Source organism: Eulemur rufifrons, chromosome 19 (genome assembly GCF_041146395.1).
Source record: "Eulemur rufifrons isolate Redbay chromosome 19, OSU_ERuf_1, whole genome shotgun sequence".
Taxonomy (NCBI): domain Eukaryota; kingdom Metazoa; phylum Chordata; class Mammalia; order Primates; family Lemuridae; genus Eulemur; species Eulemur rufifrons.
Genome location: NC_091001.1, coordinates 98,302,328 through 98,316,735, shown reverse-complemented (window position 1 = coordinate 98,316,735; position 14,408 = coordinate 98,302,328). Strand labels below are relative to the sequence as shown.

The 14,408-nt window shown below is 50.3% G+C and overlaps 1 protein-coding gene across 1 annotated transcript in view; it reads left to right on the top strand.

Moving 5' to 3' along the window:
* The window catches only part of KLHL29 (kelch like family member 29), a 287,072-nt gene that overhangs the window by 66,412 nt on the left and 206,252 nt on the right, over nucleotides 1-14,408 (top strand). Inside the window, exon 2 of the mRNA XM_069494807.1 lies at nucleotides 12,225-12,332. The gene's annotated coding sequence lies outside the window, so the exon portion shown is untranslated. The remainder of the gene's footprint in view (nucleotides 1-12,224; nucleotides 12,333-14,408) is intronic.

Here is a 14,408-nt window from a genome sequence, read left to right as displayed (position 1 = left end):
CCTGGAAAATGTGTATTCTCTCCATCTGGATCACACTATGTATTGTGCTGTTACTGTTTTAAATTTTTTTCAGATAATTGGAACCTGCTACTTCGTACTTTGAAAAGTAATGTAGTGGGTAAAGCTCTGAGAGGTTCAAAGCCTATGCTTCCATCAGGCAAATAATGCAATTTCTATGCAAAAATGATTATAATATTATTCGGTGATTACATGGGGGCGGGGGGGTAGTCTGTTTTTGTTAGACTTTTGAAAGTGGCAAATTGAATCCCATCCAAATAATCAGAGGTTATGAGTTTCCCGCACAGTGTGTTTGCACTTGGTGGAGCCCCATTTCCCCAGGGTTCCCCAAGCCCAGAGTCCCCGCTGCCTCTGATGACCCCTTGGGGCAGAAGTGAAGGGCGGGGAGTTAATTTCCTGCCAGCAGCTCTCAGCTGGCGACAAATGGGGCTTGGAGGGAAATACTCCAAGTGCCTCGCACGTTGGGTGGGACAACCCTGAGACCGCTCCTGCCTGTCTCCCAGAGGTCCCCAGTGGGATTGGGCTCAGTTGCCTGCTCAGTTAGAGCAAGCTCTGCTGTTCAAACTCTCACTTCCCCACTGCGCCACCCGAGCTTTCTGGAATCACTGTCCAAATAGATCACCAGCCTCAAATCCTCCTTCAGGTTCTGCTTGACCAGAGAGGCACATGTGGGCTCCCCACTCTCCCCTGCCCCTTTTTGAGGACATCCGGGGGCCTCCCTGGATCCTTCTGTCCTATAACCCATTTTATGGAGGATTCTTGGCAGCAGCCAGACATCTTAGTGTTTTAAGGCATCATTATTCTGAAAAATGAAAAGTCTGAACATTTCTTGCGGTCAGGAAGATGATGGGTGCAATTTGTTTTCTCCCTCCTCTTCTCTTAATTATTATTACTCCATTCAAGTGAGACAAGATGATTTAATCCGGGCTGTATTTAAAAGGCCCGTAATCAATGCCCTCATTCTGAACATGTATCTATGTGCTTTTAGATAATTTATGTATAATTTTAATAGATTTGTCAACAGCAGCCCTTCCTCCTCTAAACAGGCCGCATGCAGAAAGATTGCTTAATTTGCTCCTCAGTGTTGTTTTTCATACATGGTTGCTGCCCGGCCGACAGATAGCAGATGATCCCATTACAAACACATTCGACACGGCGTCTACCGCGGGGATGCGCAGGCTTGAGGTCTGGCGCTGCGGTAGGCAGGGTGCGTCTGCCTCTCACTCAGGAGGGTCCAGTCCCAGAGAACAAAGCACTTAGGCAGCTGCTGGAGCTGTTGTCCCCCCAGAGTCCAGGTGCTGATGGGAGCTGGCTTCCTGCTGTCTCCCATTTCCCAGCCAGGGGGCCACCTGCTGACAGGTCCCGGGTCCTCTCTCTGTGTGAGGGTGCCCAGCCCACCCACAGGGCAGGCTAGAGTTGCGGGCGAATTCACACCTCAAAAGCAGCCCTCCGCCAGTGAGAGGTAGGAGGTGGTGACTAAACACCCCAGCTTCCTCATCTCTCGGTGGGACAACTCCAAGGTACACTCTGCACAGTCCCAATTGCCCATAGCAGTGGCTTAGGTTGACACTCCCTTGATCAGCCTTTCTCCTGCCCTGTCTCATCCTACTCCCTCATGGCGCTTTCTTGGAACCACTTCCAAAGAAATCACTTGCATCCAAATCCTTGTTCCAGGATCTGCTTTGCGGGGAACCAAACTAAGACATGAGCCCCTCTGAATCTCTCCACGCGGATCTTTCAGGCACTGTCTTCCTCCAGGACCTCGCTTAAGCCCTGACGTGAAGTCTTCTGGGCCCTGCAGCCCAGCCCTCGCCCTCCTGTGACCCCGTTCCATCCTGCTAGCGTAGCGAGTTTAGCCCTCGCCACCGGCAGCCTCATGCCGTCCCTTATTTCTGCGTGTGGTCGTGCGATGGGGCAGAGGCCGCCCCTGCCAGCTTCCAGCTGACTTGCATGTTTGTCTCCGAGGTGACGATGCTCCAGCCAGGTCCTCAATTTGGAGCAAAGACCAGAAACATCGAGCAGGGCGGAGGGTGGACATCCAGACGATCCCAAGAGCGTACTCTTTAGGGGGAAAAAAATAGAGAAACCCCTCCTTCCAAAGACTAATGTGAGTCCTGATGGATGATTTGCACCATTTCCATCCCCCGGGGCAATGGCAAGGCGAGCACATGGTGTCCAAAGGAGAAATGTTCTGTAGACGTGGTATCTTCGCCACGCCGGCTCGTGACAGAGAGAACCGCATCAGCTTCTAAATTTTCTCAATGGAGTGCAATGTGTGTAATGTGTAATAAAATATAAATAAGCCTTTAAGAAGCATCTATGTGTTTCTTTTTATCAACCTTTAGATGCGTTAAAGCCAAGTACAATTTTATATGAATTCTAGATGATATGTAGTATTTTTATTTGCTACTTCATTGCTAAATGTTTCATATAAAACTGAAGAGGAAAAAACACACAGTCCCACATATAAAAGAAGAAGCAGATGGCTAAATGTGACCGTGGGAGAGAAGCAGTGAATGGAGTGGGTTCAGAACGGAGGCTCCCCGCTCCCGGGTATGGGCCCGAGAGGGAACGAGGACATTCCTACATATGCTTACCTGTGTTCATTAGCCGTTCACTTCCACTGTGTCTTAAGTAGGCCCTTAGTATTCATAAGAATCTACAGGTATCTTTGTTATGGTTTTTTTTATCTTTTAAATGTACATATAAATGAGTATGTATTATTTATAGATGTCTTTGGATTTAGAAACATCAAGCTTAAAAAATAATGCGGCAAGGAATATTTGATTTAATGCTCACTGGGGACGGGAGGAGAGGGGAAGAGACAGGGACTTTCTGCAGGAAGGAAGACTGGGTTGGGATAAGTTATCTAACCTTTCTGGGGGACTTTCCTGGAAGCTCTTTGGTGACAGTTAAATTGCAGAAAGGTCGTTGGATGAAAGAAAGGACAGTGGCCGGGGAGTTAGGAAGCCCTAGCTCTCCTGCTGACCAGCTGTGCACTTGAGCTGGTCACTCACCCTCTCTGGCCTTGATGCCGTACCTGGACATCAGCCGCGCCCGTCTGTGGCTCTGGGGTTCGGCACACTCGTACCGACTGCTCCTCGGTTGCTGGTTTCGTTTGCAGAAGAGCAGTCAGGTGCGTGAGCCATCGCTCCACGTTTTTTCAGAGGGAACATGAAGCCATGGTGCGATCAAACTACTTACCTACACACGTTGGTAAAGTCCAGGAAAACAGAATTAGCTTCTCATTCTATTTTCGGTTCCTAGGCTGTTTCTACATTGGCCAAGAAAAGCAGAGCACTTACAGAAATTCCTGGTAATGACTTCTTTCTGCCTGGGTACAGAGAAACATGCCTGTCTGTAGTTTATTTTTAAATGGATAACTCATCATATTTGGGTAAAAAGTCCTGTAATCTCCAAAGACTGACTTTCACAATTTTTTTTTTTTTTTTTCTACTCTGAGAGTATAGAAACAGCCTCAGATCTATTCAGATAAAGTGGCTTTTTACTGGGTGAGGAAGCAGTGCCTCTCAGACCCACTTGGGGTGCAGAAGAGGCTTTCAGCTGCTGCCCTATAGGCTGGACTCAGAGCCCAACAAGGTGTAAGGGAACAGAAGCCACAGCAGCGTGTGCCCTCGTCCTCGGGCCTGGATTTTGGTTTCCTGATTGCTAGGGAGGGTGGGAGCTGGGGGGCTGGTGAAGGCTGAAACTGGCCTCTAGAAGGAAATTCAGGGAGAGAGCTGGAGGTAGCAGAGAGTGGTTCCTGATCAGTGGCAAATGGCCCCAGGACTCCTGCACACGTGGTCAGCCCACTGGTTCCACTGCCTCTCAAGGGAGAGCCCTCCCCATTGACTGGGCCCTGCTTGCTCACTTCTTGGAAGGGTGGTAAAAGAGAAGGCACCATCTAGTGTGACTCCCAACTGCCTCCGTGGCACTGGAGGTATTTTAGGGATACCTGTTCTGTGCTTCAGTTAGTGGGCATGGTAATTACAGTGGTTATAGCTACCATTTATATGTGCAGTGGACTAAGCCAAGTGCCTTTCTTACAGTAGAACATTTAACTCTCAGGACAATCATGGATGTTTGGTGGTATCATCCCCATTATATAGATGAGCAGATTGAGGCAGAGGGCATGACAGGAGGGTGGGCAGGCGTGGTCACTGCCATTAAATGACAGAGCTGAGCTTTAGACCCAGGTCCCTTGGGTTGTGAATTTTCCGTGCTCTTGACTCTACACAGGCTAAGCCAACCCCCGGACTGGTGTCTCGGAGACAGGATGGAAGTCCCAAATGATGCTCTGATTGTGCTGTGCAGACCGTGATCGAGGCTACAGGACTCAGACTTGGGAGAAGGTGTGCATGGACCTCTCTGTATCTCTGTGAGGGAACCAAAAGCTCATGGAGTCCAACAACCACTCTGTTCCCGTCATTTCTCTTTACAGCTTTCAAGAGACCACAGCCCAAAGGGGCACTGGGGGCTGCCAAGGGACCTCAATATTCGCAGCTATCAGCCAGGCTGGCTCACCCCAGACCCTACGAGTGAGCTTGCGTGCTGGCTGCCTCCCTTGTCCCCGCAACCATCTCCAGCCCGCTGACATGCACAGCTTCGGTCTGGGTAGAGGGTTCACGGTGTTTTCCTGTGTGGCTGGCTACGTGCGCCTTGGGGTGCAGACCCCAGGCTGCTCTGAAGAACTGGGCTAGCAGTCCCAGCATCGATCATCAGGGAAGGGACAGACCTCAGGCGAGAAACGGAAATGGGAAATGGGAAATGGGAAGGTGGAAGGGGAAAGGGACGTCCTACTCTCTCTGGGCTCTGCTTGTGGGGTCGGGACTTGAGGCTGGTGCTTGCCTAGGTGTGAGTTCCCCCGTGGTTGCTACAGAGGGGATGGGCCTGACGTGGGCCCAGGGGCTGTCCCAGAGAACGGGCTCGGAGCCCCGTCATCTGGCGGCCTGCTGCTTGCTTTTCACTGCTCACCTACTCCTGCCCTGTTGTTTTGTTTTACTCCCCAAGACTCCAGAGTCAAGTCTTGTTTAAATGTTACAGCCTGGCCCCAGGAGTCAGGGAGAATCCAGGGAAGAGACTTGTCCACATTGGAGTCAGAGTGTTAAAGGGGCAGTGCCCCTGGGCCACAAGGTGGTGAGTGCGGGCGCCGTGGGTCTCTGACGCCCACCCACATGGAGACCTGGATGGCGCTGGAGGAGAGGGCGCTGTGTGTCAGCACCCACAACCTGGGAGAGCCACAGCTGGCCTGCCTGGCAAGGAGCCAGGGGTGTGGGCACCTGCCCTGCCTCTCTCGGGGTTCACACGGCGTCTCGTGAGGGAGAAGAGACGCAGGAGCACCCCAGACAGCCCGCAGCGCCAGGCAAATGGGAAGCATCATCATGAAAAGCTTAAATTTATGGGTCTGGAGGAGAAGCAACATCTGGAAAGGAATTATTGCAATTTAAAGGGAGGATGTGGGCCTGTTTATAAGAGCAAAATCTGGAAGCAATGTCTGATTTTTTTTTTAAACTGGTTTATATTCCAATCATGAACCTATGGTGTGAACATCTTCCAGATGTTCAAAGAAAAACTATAGAAAATGAGTTGAACCTTGTAGGCATTTTCCTTCCTCGAGCAGAGCTTTACTGAGCATCTACTACGTGCCGGATATGTGCTCTCTGCCGACACCTTAAATGCCACGCAGGCGAGTCAGGCTTTGGTAGGTCCAGATGGCACCTTTGGCTTCTCATCTTCAAGCCTTCAGAAAATGCAAGGGTCATCCCAGTCCCGGTTCCAGTGACAGGCAGATCTATATTCACTGGTGGCAGGAGGGCGGGGGATGTGTGCTGGCATTGAGTGGTGGGGCTGGGTTGGGTGAGTCCTAGTTAATCTCATTTCTGAGGGGTCTGCTGTGTAACAAGAAAATGTTTTGGTGCGGGGAGTGGGGCTTTTGATTTGCAACTTTTTTTTTCTGAAATGTTTCAGTGTGGGTTTCTGGCACAGTCCCGTCATGGTGTAAGTTAGGATCCATTCAGGTGATGGGCACCCCATTTTCCTTATCCTCCCATTCTTCTCTCTCCAAACCAGCCGAGGGGACTAGGAAATGGGCCCCTTTGGTGCAAACCTGCCCGTCAGGAAGCCTCCTTGGGTGACACATGTGCCCCGACCGTGAAAGTCTCCAGTGCTTTGCCTGCAGGTCCTGCACTCCACAGAGTGCAGGGCAACTTCCCAGGAGGAGTTTTCAGGAGGAGATGGGTGAAAGCAGGAGAGAGGTGGTCCAGAGAGGGGCGTGGAGGCAGAGAGAAGCTGGGGCCGTCTGGGGAGTCGCAATCTGGGCACAGTCCGGGCTTCCTGGGTTCTCCGGGGCCCGGGACCGGCGATGCTTTTTGGTCGGAGGAGTGCTGGGATCCATTCTGGGATGGAGCGCAATCCCTCTGGTGGCAGCAGGGCCTCTTGGGGAGCTGGAGCCTTCCTGGGAGATTGTTGCTGTGACACAGATGTCTGGTCAGCATGGGCGGCCATAACAAAACGGCATGGCCTGGTGGCTTCAACAGAAGAAACTGATTTCTCACAGCGCTGGAGCCTAGGAAGTCCCAGATTAAGGTCCAGCTCTGGTGAGGGCCCTTGTCCCGGCCCACAGACGGGCACCCTCTCTCTGTGGGGGAAGAGCCAGCTCTCTGGTGTCCCCTCCTCTTTTACAAGGACACCAGTTCTGTCATTCTGTTGGCTCAGGGTGCCACCCTCATGTCCCAGTTAACCTTGATCACCTCCTCAAAGCCCTTTTGGCAAATACAATCACGTTAGGGGTCAGGGCTTCAACATACGAATTTGGGGGACACGATTCGGTCCCTGCCAAGGTGAGAGGTGCAGAGGCGTGACGTGAGGCACTGGCCGTAGGAATCAGAACAGACAGATCTGCCTGCTTTCTGCGCGATGCTGGGTGTGGCGGGGCGGGAAGGAGGGATTGGGGTTTTCATGGCGGGTAGGTGGTGGCAGTGCCATGCCCAAGATAAGGGTCTGGAAGCAGCAAATTGGAGGAACGTTGATCAATTTTACGAATGAAGTCTCAGCTGGGAGGGGGTTGGGAATATTGGTTCCTAGAGTTGGAGGAGAGGGCGAAAAAATCTTAGATGTTACAATGATTTGTGACCCTCCAGAGCTCAACCCCATCCAACGAAATCTCACTCCTTAGAGTTTATCTTCTCTTTTAGGGAGAATTTAAATATGATTTAATTTAATTTTTCTCTTGTTGGGTGGGGAGGGGTGATAATGAACAAAAGATTGAGAAACACGGAATCTGTAGCAGTGGAGAATCCAGGCGAGTGGCTCAGGGGAGGGAGGGGGTAGCTTGAGGCGGATCTGTTGTGGGAGCGTCTCTGCAAGCCGAGGGGAGCACTCGGGAGGGCGACCACCAGGACATCTGGGAGCTGCTGAGAAGTGGGCAAGGGGCTGGGGGCAGCAGGGACGGAGCGGCATGAGGGCTGTCCGCTGACCCCCGTGTCTTTATTCAGCCCATTGGTGGTGACTGCAGAGTGAGCACAAGACCACTTATTTGCCATCAGCCTCTGTTTCCTCTTCTATAAAATGGGGATAATAAAATTAATCAACTCATAAATTTGTTAGAAAAAGTAAATGAGAAAATGTAAACTTCAAGCATTATGAAAATTTTGTTCTCTCTCAATCAGGCCCTGGGGCCTCTGAAGACACTATCTTTCTTGGACGAATTCATGCCCACGAAAAAGCTTGCCAGGAGGTGCATCCTAGCAGTTGAAAATAAGTAATGGATCTCATCAATGGCCCGTTCTGGCTCCGTAATGGAATAGGAAGTCTCTGCCTCGTGCTAGATGGACTCCCATAATGTACTGCATCTTTGCACCTTCATTCTCCCCTTTTAAAAGCAGTGCCTTCCATACCCCTCAGCCCACGAACTGTCCTGAACCTGATGGATAAACCTTCTAGGAGTGTTTATTTTTGTGTTGGCAAGATGCCTGCAGGCCTTGGTGAGCCCACGGTTGATATTATTAATGGATGGCCTGGTTTTCTCTCTTCTTAAAAGAAACAGGATATGAATGAGAGTTCTCCTTGCAGGTTAGATCTGGAGCAGACATTCGAGACCGTTGTCTGGTGCCTGGAATGCCCAGCCTGGGCTACCAGGAGGGTGGGCTGGGGAGATGGTTTTCTCCCTGTGGTTTACAGCCTTGAGTTGCTTTGCTTTTCTTCTCTAAGGAAGAAAGACTGTTTGTTTCCCACTTTGCTGGGGGGTGCTGAACTTCTGGACTCTGGGACTGTAATTGGGGAGCGTGGTCAAGACCCAGGCAGGGCTGCTTTCTGATCCTGCATCAAACTGGAGACTCTCTAATTGGTTTCTCCTCTCTGAAGGCAGTTTCTTTCCAAAATAAAATAAACAAACAAACAAACATTGGTGTCTTTTGTAGAGAAGTAAAAAATCTTGGGGCCCTTGCTTATCATTCTCTTGGCAATCAATTTGGTTCATGTCAGGAATCGTCTTCCTTTATAAACTTAGAATGCATCTCAACATTTTCCTTTAGTTTAAGTTTGAAGCTCTCCCAGCATTTAACCCAAACAGCCCATTCAAGGGTCCTGCTTTCATCTTGGTCTTAATGCCCTGTCAAAGTCAATTAGCATCTCTTAAGCTCCTTGGGAAGGTGAAGGTCATAAGGGCCTTTTCACCTGCAGTGACTGATTACCTACTGTTATTTTTAAAGAAATAGTCCCCTGTCCGTTGTTTTTTTAATGTTATTTTCCTGAAGACTGTAAACTGTCCTTTGATGATGAAATTAGTGAAAGGGTAAGGGTCATTTTGACCAGAGATGTCCAAAATTAAGCCCTAAAAGCTCCAGGGGAGCTCTTCGTCTCACCTGAAGATAGAGAACCTTACCTAGCTGCCTGTGATTTTGTGGGTTCGTTCCTGAGATTCATTTTCCCAAGCCATGATCTTTGGAAACATAAGGTTCACTTGGGAACAAAATTATTACTAGAAATCAGTTCTAGTAATTTATTTTAAAATCCCTTTAAATACCGTGCATCTCATTAGAGTATTAATAGAATGTGTTTATGTGCGTGGATGTATCTTATACGCCTCCTAAGAAGAAAAAATAATGAGTCAAGGATCTGTTATACACCACCGTGGGATGCGTGCTGTGGATCAGAGATTCAAACAGATGATGTCTATTTCTCAGGAAGCTCAGGATCTAACTACAGGAGTGGAGGTCAGGGAGGAGGAAAGAGAGCAAGGAAGGGAAGATGTGAAAATGTAAATAAAATCTGAGACAGCCACTAATGCCACACGTGAGCTGAGAACAGTTGGAAACCCCTCAAGGGAAGAGTTTGTGGTTGGGGTGGGCAAAGGCGTCGTGAAGCAGGTGCCACTTGCCCTGGGACTTCGAGTGGGTGACAGCAATGCTGAGACTGTGGTGTGAGTGGGGGAGGAGGAGGATTATGTAAGGTTCTCTAGTTTTTAGAATGGGAAACAAGGGTTCATAGGAATTAAATAACTTACCTGGTGTCACAAAACTAAGTGGCTGTGTTAGAATTCTAAATCAGATCTGTCTGATTCCAAAGTCCTGCTTTTACCCTCTCTGCAAATGCATCTGTTGGGGCCTTGAAAGGAAAGAGACACATTCAAATGTGTAATTTGACGAGAGTTAAATAAAAGGACTATCCACAAAGGAGTAGGCGCAGTATAAAGAACTGGCCATAGAGCCCTACCCAGGGCTTCTAACGTGGCTGAGGGAAATTACCGCCTCTCAGCCTAACCGGGCAGAGGAGGGAGCTATCGCTGGACCCAGAGACAGAGCCATGTTCAGCCTGTCCCCCAAAGAGGGCCATGACCTTCAGCCGAAAGACACTGAAGGAGGGAAATAGGGGAATAAATCCCCAACCCCAGCCCAATCCCCGGTGTCCTGCAGGTGCCTGCATGAGCTGAATCTAACCGGAAGTCAGAGGGTCTCAGAGCTGGAAGGGTGGTCAGGTGAGGCCCCCAGGGCACAGAACAGGGTGGGGCAAACAGAAGACACCCAGCACAGTCTGTAATGGCCAACGTGTCCGTTCATCAAGATCTTTTCCTTAGCACATGAGGGAAAAGTCCCAAAGAACTCAGCTTTGCATGTGGTTTATTTTTGTTCAGGACAGTTTCAGTTACCTCCTCTAGAAGTGGCCTCTGGGGACCACAGAGTAGGAAGGGCAAGGCCGTTGTCATCAGGACAGGCGGACAGCCCTGTGCTCCCTTCCCTTTTCTGCCCCTCAGTGCTCCTGTCTGGCCTGCGTCGTGCCCATCATCGGTACAGCCTCGTTGCAAGTGGGATGCAGCGTTGGCTGGTGGAAGACAGTCGAGCCATCTGGGCTGAGGAGAAGGGAAGCAGGTTAACCTGATACTGACCTCTGAGAGTTTGGGGAGCCCCTTCCAAAGATGGCAGCTGGGATCTTGGGCTCCAAGTTAGCAGCCTTTACAGCAGCCTGCGAGGCCCTACACAATGGAGACACTCACCTCCTCCTATGGTCTCCGTCATCCAGCCACGGTGTCTTTCTTGCTGACCCCGGAACACACCAATCATGTTCCCCCTCGGTGCTGACACCGGCTCTTCCCTCTGCCTGGAACGCTCCGCCCAGCCCAGAGTCCTGCATGACCTACCGCTCATGTCCTCGAAGTTGTGCTCACGTGTCACCCTGTTACCTGCCCACCCTGTTTACACTGCACCACCCCATCCTCCAGCACAGCCCCCACGCTGCTCCGTTCTTCTCAAATAAGTAGCACCTACTACCTTCCAACGCGCTAACAGTTTTCCCTTAGTTCTAAAGTTTATCATATATTTTATGTTTCCACCGTCTAGAGTATGAGCTCCATGAGGGCAGGAATATTTGTTTTATTCACATATGTGCCTAGATCATTGCCTGACACATGGCAGGCACCCAGTGAATATTTATTCAATAAATGAATGAGATTCTTGAGAACCTAAAAATGGCTTGACCCCCGTCTCCCAGACCTCTCCCTTTTCACCAACACATACCTGCCCAGGATCTGTCCCAGAAATACACTGGTCGTCTTCTTATCCCCAGTATTGCCAGCACCTCATGGCTAAAGTGATCAATTGATCCTCGTGCATCCCGTAGGCTTGGTGGAGGAAATGTACTCACCACCTGGGCTCTGTGTCAAAATTAAATGGTGACGTTGGCTTCCTTTGCTTCCCCACGGAGGTTATTTCTTCATCGTAAAGGGAACGCTCTATCCTTGGGAAAAATAATATATTTTTGCCACCTTCAGCTTTGAAATGGCTACTTGATGTGGCCCACGTGTGTCTCTGTCAGTGGCAGCTGAAAAAGCTTAGGTTGAGAGGGTCTGAGAGAGCCCCGTCTTGTTGTCGGGGAGCAGCCGGCCATAAGGTGGAATCAGTTTACAATAACTTATTTACCTGTCCAAATCCTTCACATAACATTAAAGCTTTCCCCTGCTACCCAGGACTCTGGAGTGCTAAGAGGAAAAAGGAAAATCAATTGATAATGATATATCCAGTTTAAAAAAATATATTGATTCCCAGGTAATGACAGTCGTGCATTTTTGTAGTGGAGAATGCCATTTCCCGTCGTGAAGATGACTTTCTCATACATTACATTTAAAAGAGGGGACTAGGAATGGCCCTGCCTCCCCATAATAGATAGCCTCTATCTGCCAGCTATTAAATCTATAATTTTTTTTAAAAAAATTTTCTCCAGGGAACCTATTCTTTGCCTCCTCAAGGTCTTCTTGCCCATTGTCTGAAAGAAGTAATGATTTGTTTTTGTAATTCTAGAGCTTGTGTCCTTTTCAGCATTAGATTAAAGACTTAAATTTTTTATTTTTCCCCATTGCTGGAGTTCCTTAGTTTGGATTAGGCAGAAGACAATGCCATTGTTCTCAGTCTTATTCAGTGTCAGTGGCTCAGTGGTGGGGATTAGGGCTTTGTGTGCGTGGGGACGGGGCAGGGTACCTGGTGGCTGCCACTTGGATTACTCTGCTACTCACTTCGCCCCGTTATCTGCGTGTGAGGCAGAGTCTGGGGTCCCCCGGGTGAGACCGTCCACATCAGGCAGCTCACATCGGGGCAATCCAAGGCCGAGACTAGCATCCATTCGGGGTGAGACTCCTCTAAGAACTCAAACTGGATCTTTTTGCAGAAAATGATACCTTTTCCCCACCCCAACCCCACTCTTTTCCCTTCTCTTTCTAGACTGTCTGGCTTCCTGGTGATGCTCACGCTTTGCTAAGTGTTGGTGGCCATCGAGGATTTTACATCCTGGGGACGAATCCAGAGCTTGCCAGAGACGGGCGGCGCAAGGTAGGTCTCTGCTCAGCTCACCTGGAAATAAGAGAGGCCTGAGGCCTGGGCAAAGCCGGCTCCCTGCTCTCACACGCCATGTCTGAGGGAAGGGAGGAGAGTGTAGCTGGCCCCCTCGCCCTTTGGTCAGCGAGATTTTTACCACAGGCCTGTGATCCGCTGGTACGAGGCTTAGCTAGGCCATCTGGGCCTCAGCCCTCCCGGGATCCACCCAGGAGATCAGGTGACTTCTTCCCTTACCTGGGTCTTGGGTTTCCCCAGGAGGTTGGACCTGGGGGTGGCCAGCAGCCGGGTGACCTGTAGCTCCTCCAACACTGTCATTCTTCTTTCTTTTGTAATTTAGCAAATTTAAGTTTTATAATTGAACTTTTTTGTTGTTAAAGTGTATTATTAAAGATCATGAGAATATTATTTGTTCATCGTAAAAAGAGTTTAAAAGATAGTAGCTAAATTATATAAATGACTTATAATCATATTCCCCAGAGATAACCATTTCAGGTCTCTCTCTAGCCTTTTCTTACGCACATACGTAGAGAATACATGCACACACGCGCATTGTACTGTAGATACTGCTTGGTAACAGGTTATTTTGACTCAATACGTCAAGGTATATTTTTATGTCAGTAAATAGAAATCTATGTCATTTACACATAATGCCACCACAAATGCTTTTTCATATGTATCTTTGCACAGTCATTTGATTATTTCCTGGGGTTAGATTTATAGAAGTTTTGATTCCAGGTTCTCAAACCAGGTTCAGGCAGCTGGGATGTGGCCTACCTTGGGAGGGCAAGATCTTCTGAAAAGAATCCGCAAGGTTGCTCTGGCTCCCTGCCTGCGGGCCAGGAATGCACCCGCACACGCAGGCAGGCCTGGAGCTGGCGTTGGCAACACTCGCCCCATGGAAGGGATGGGGCCTGGGCCTGGGATTCAGGACAGTGGAGGCTGAGCTGGCCCAGCCTGGCATGTCCTGGTGGCACTTGACCCTTTGGGAGTCCATGGGCCAAAGCTGCGTCTGCACAACACACAGGGCCTGGTGCCAGGTGAGCACAGGCCATAGCGGCCCCAGCACTGCGTTATTCTCAGCGCCCTGCCCTGGTGCTCTCTGTCCGGGAGCTTCCTGATCTCTGCCGGGAGCCGACTGTGGCCTGAGCCCCAGCTTCCCTCTGCAGCTGGGGCAAAGCATCAGACCCACAGAGTCCCCGCCATGTCCAGATTCTCTGCTGTAAGAGAGCTTTCTCTGTGGACGCAGAGACGGTGGGATTGAGGATGGCCCTCCACTGCCAGAGCCCTTGCACAGAGAGGAGAAAATATGGCGCTAGGATCTCAGGCTGCAGGAAGCCGTGGTTGTCAGCAGGAAGTGGGAAGAGGCCTGGGTCGGGATCAGCCACTGACGTGGGAGAAGCCCTGCCACCCACCCCGCTGTGCATCCAGCCTGCCGCCACCCAGCAGCCCAGTGGGGGCAGCCAGAGGAGGACAGATGGGTTCCTGACCTAGAGAGCTGGTGGGCTGTTGGCACACACCTACTGGCACCACTGACTGGGGACAGCTGTCCCTGTTAGTTATCCCAGACACTGGGGAGTGGTTTGCCTCCGTGTCTGTCGGGTCAGAGAACAGGAGTTGGAAAATAGACAGTTAAGCCTCGGTTTGGTGACTGTAGCATTTCCAGCTCCCAGACGGGGGCAGAGAAAAGATTGGAAGATGCTGTTCACAGAAGTCAGCTTTCCTTGGATATGCCTTCGAGCTTTAGACGCTGTGGCAGGAGGGAAGGGGATAGAGAGCCCCCATGGCAGTGGGTCTTGGTGTCTCACATGGTGGCCCTTAGCTTGGGGTCTTCTCTTCCCTGCTGCTGATACAGGGTGACACATGGCTCTTATTCATCCCAGCCCCCAAGAAGGATGGGAGGACCCTGAAGGTGGTCTCAACAGGCATGCCTGGTAGGATGCACCCTTTGTGGGCCTCAGTCTCTGTGTCCCCCAGACTGGTGTCCCCAGACCCATGTCTGTCTTCCCTAAGACTCAGCGAGTGCCTGGAGGATGGGGATCCCCTCTGAGCCATCTCTGGTTCTGCCCCTAC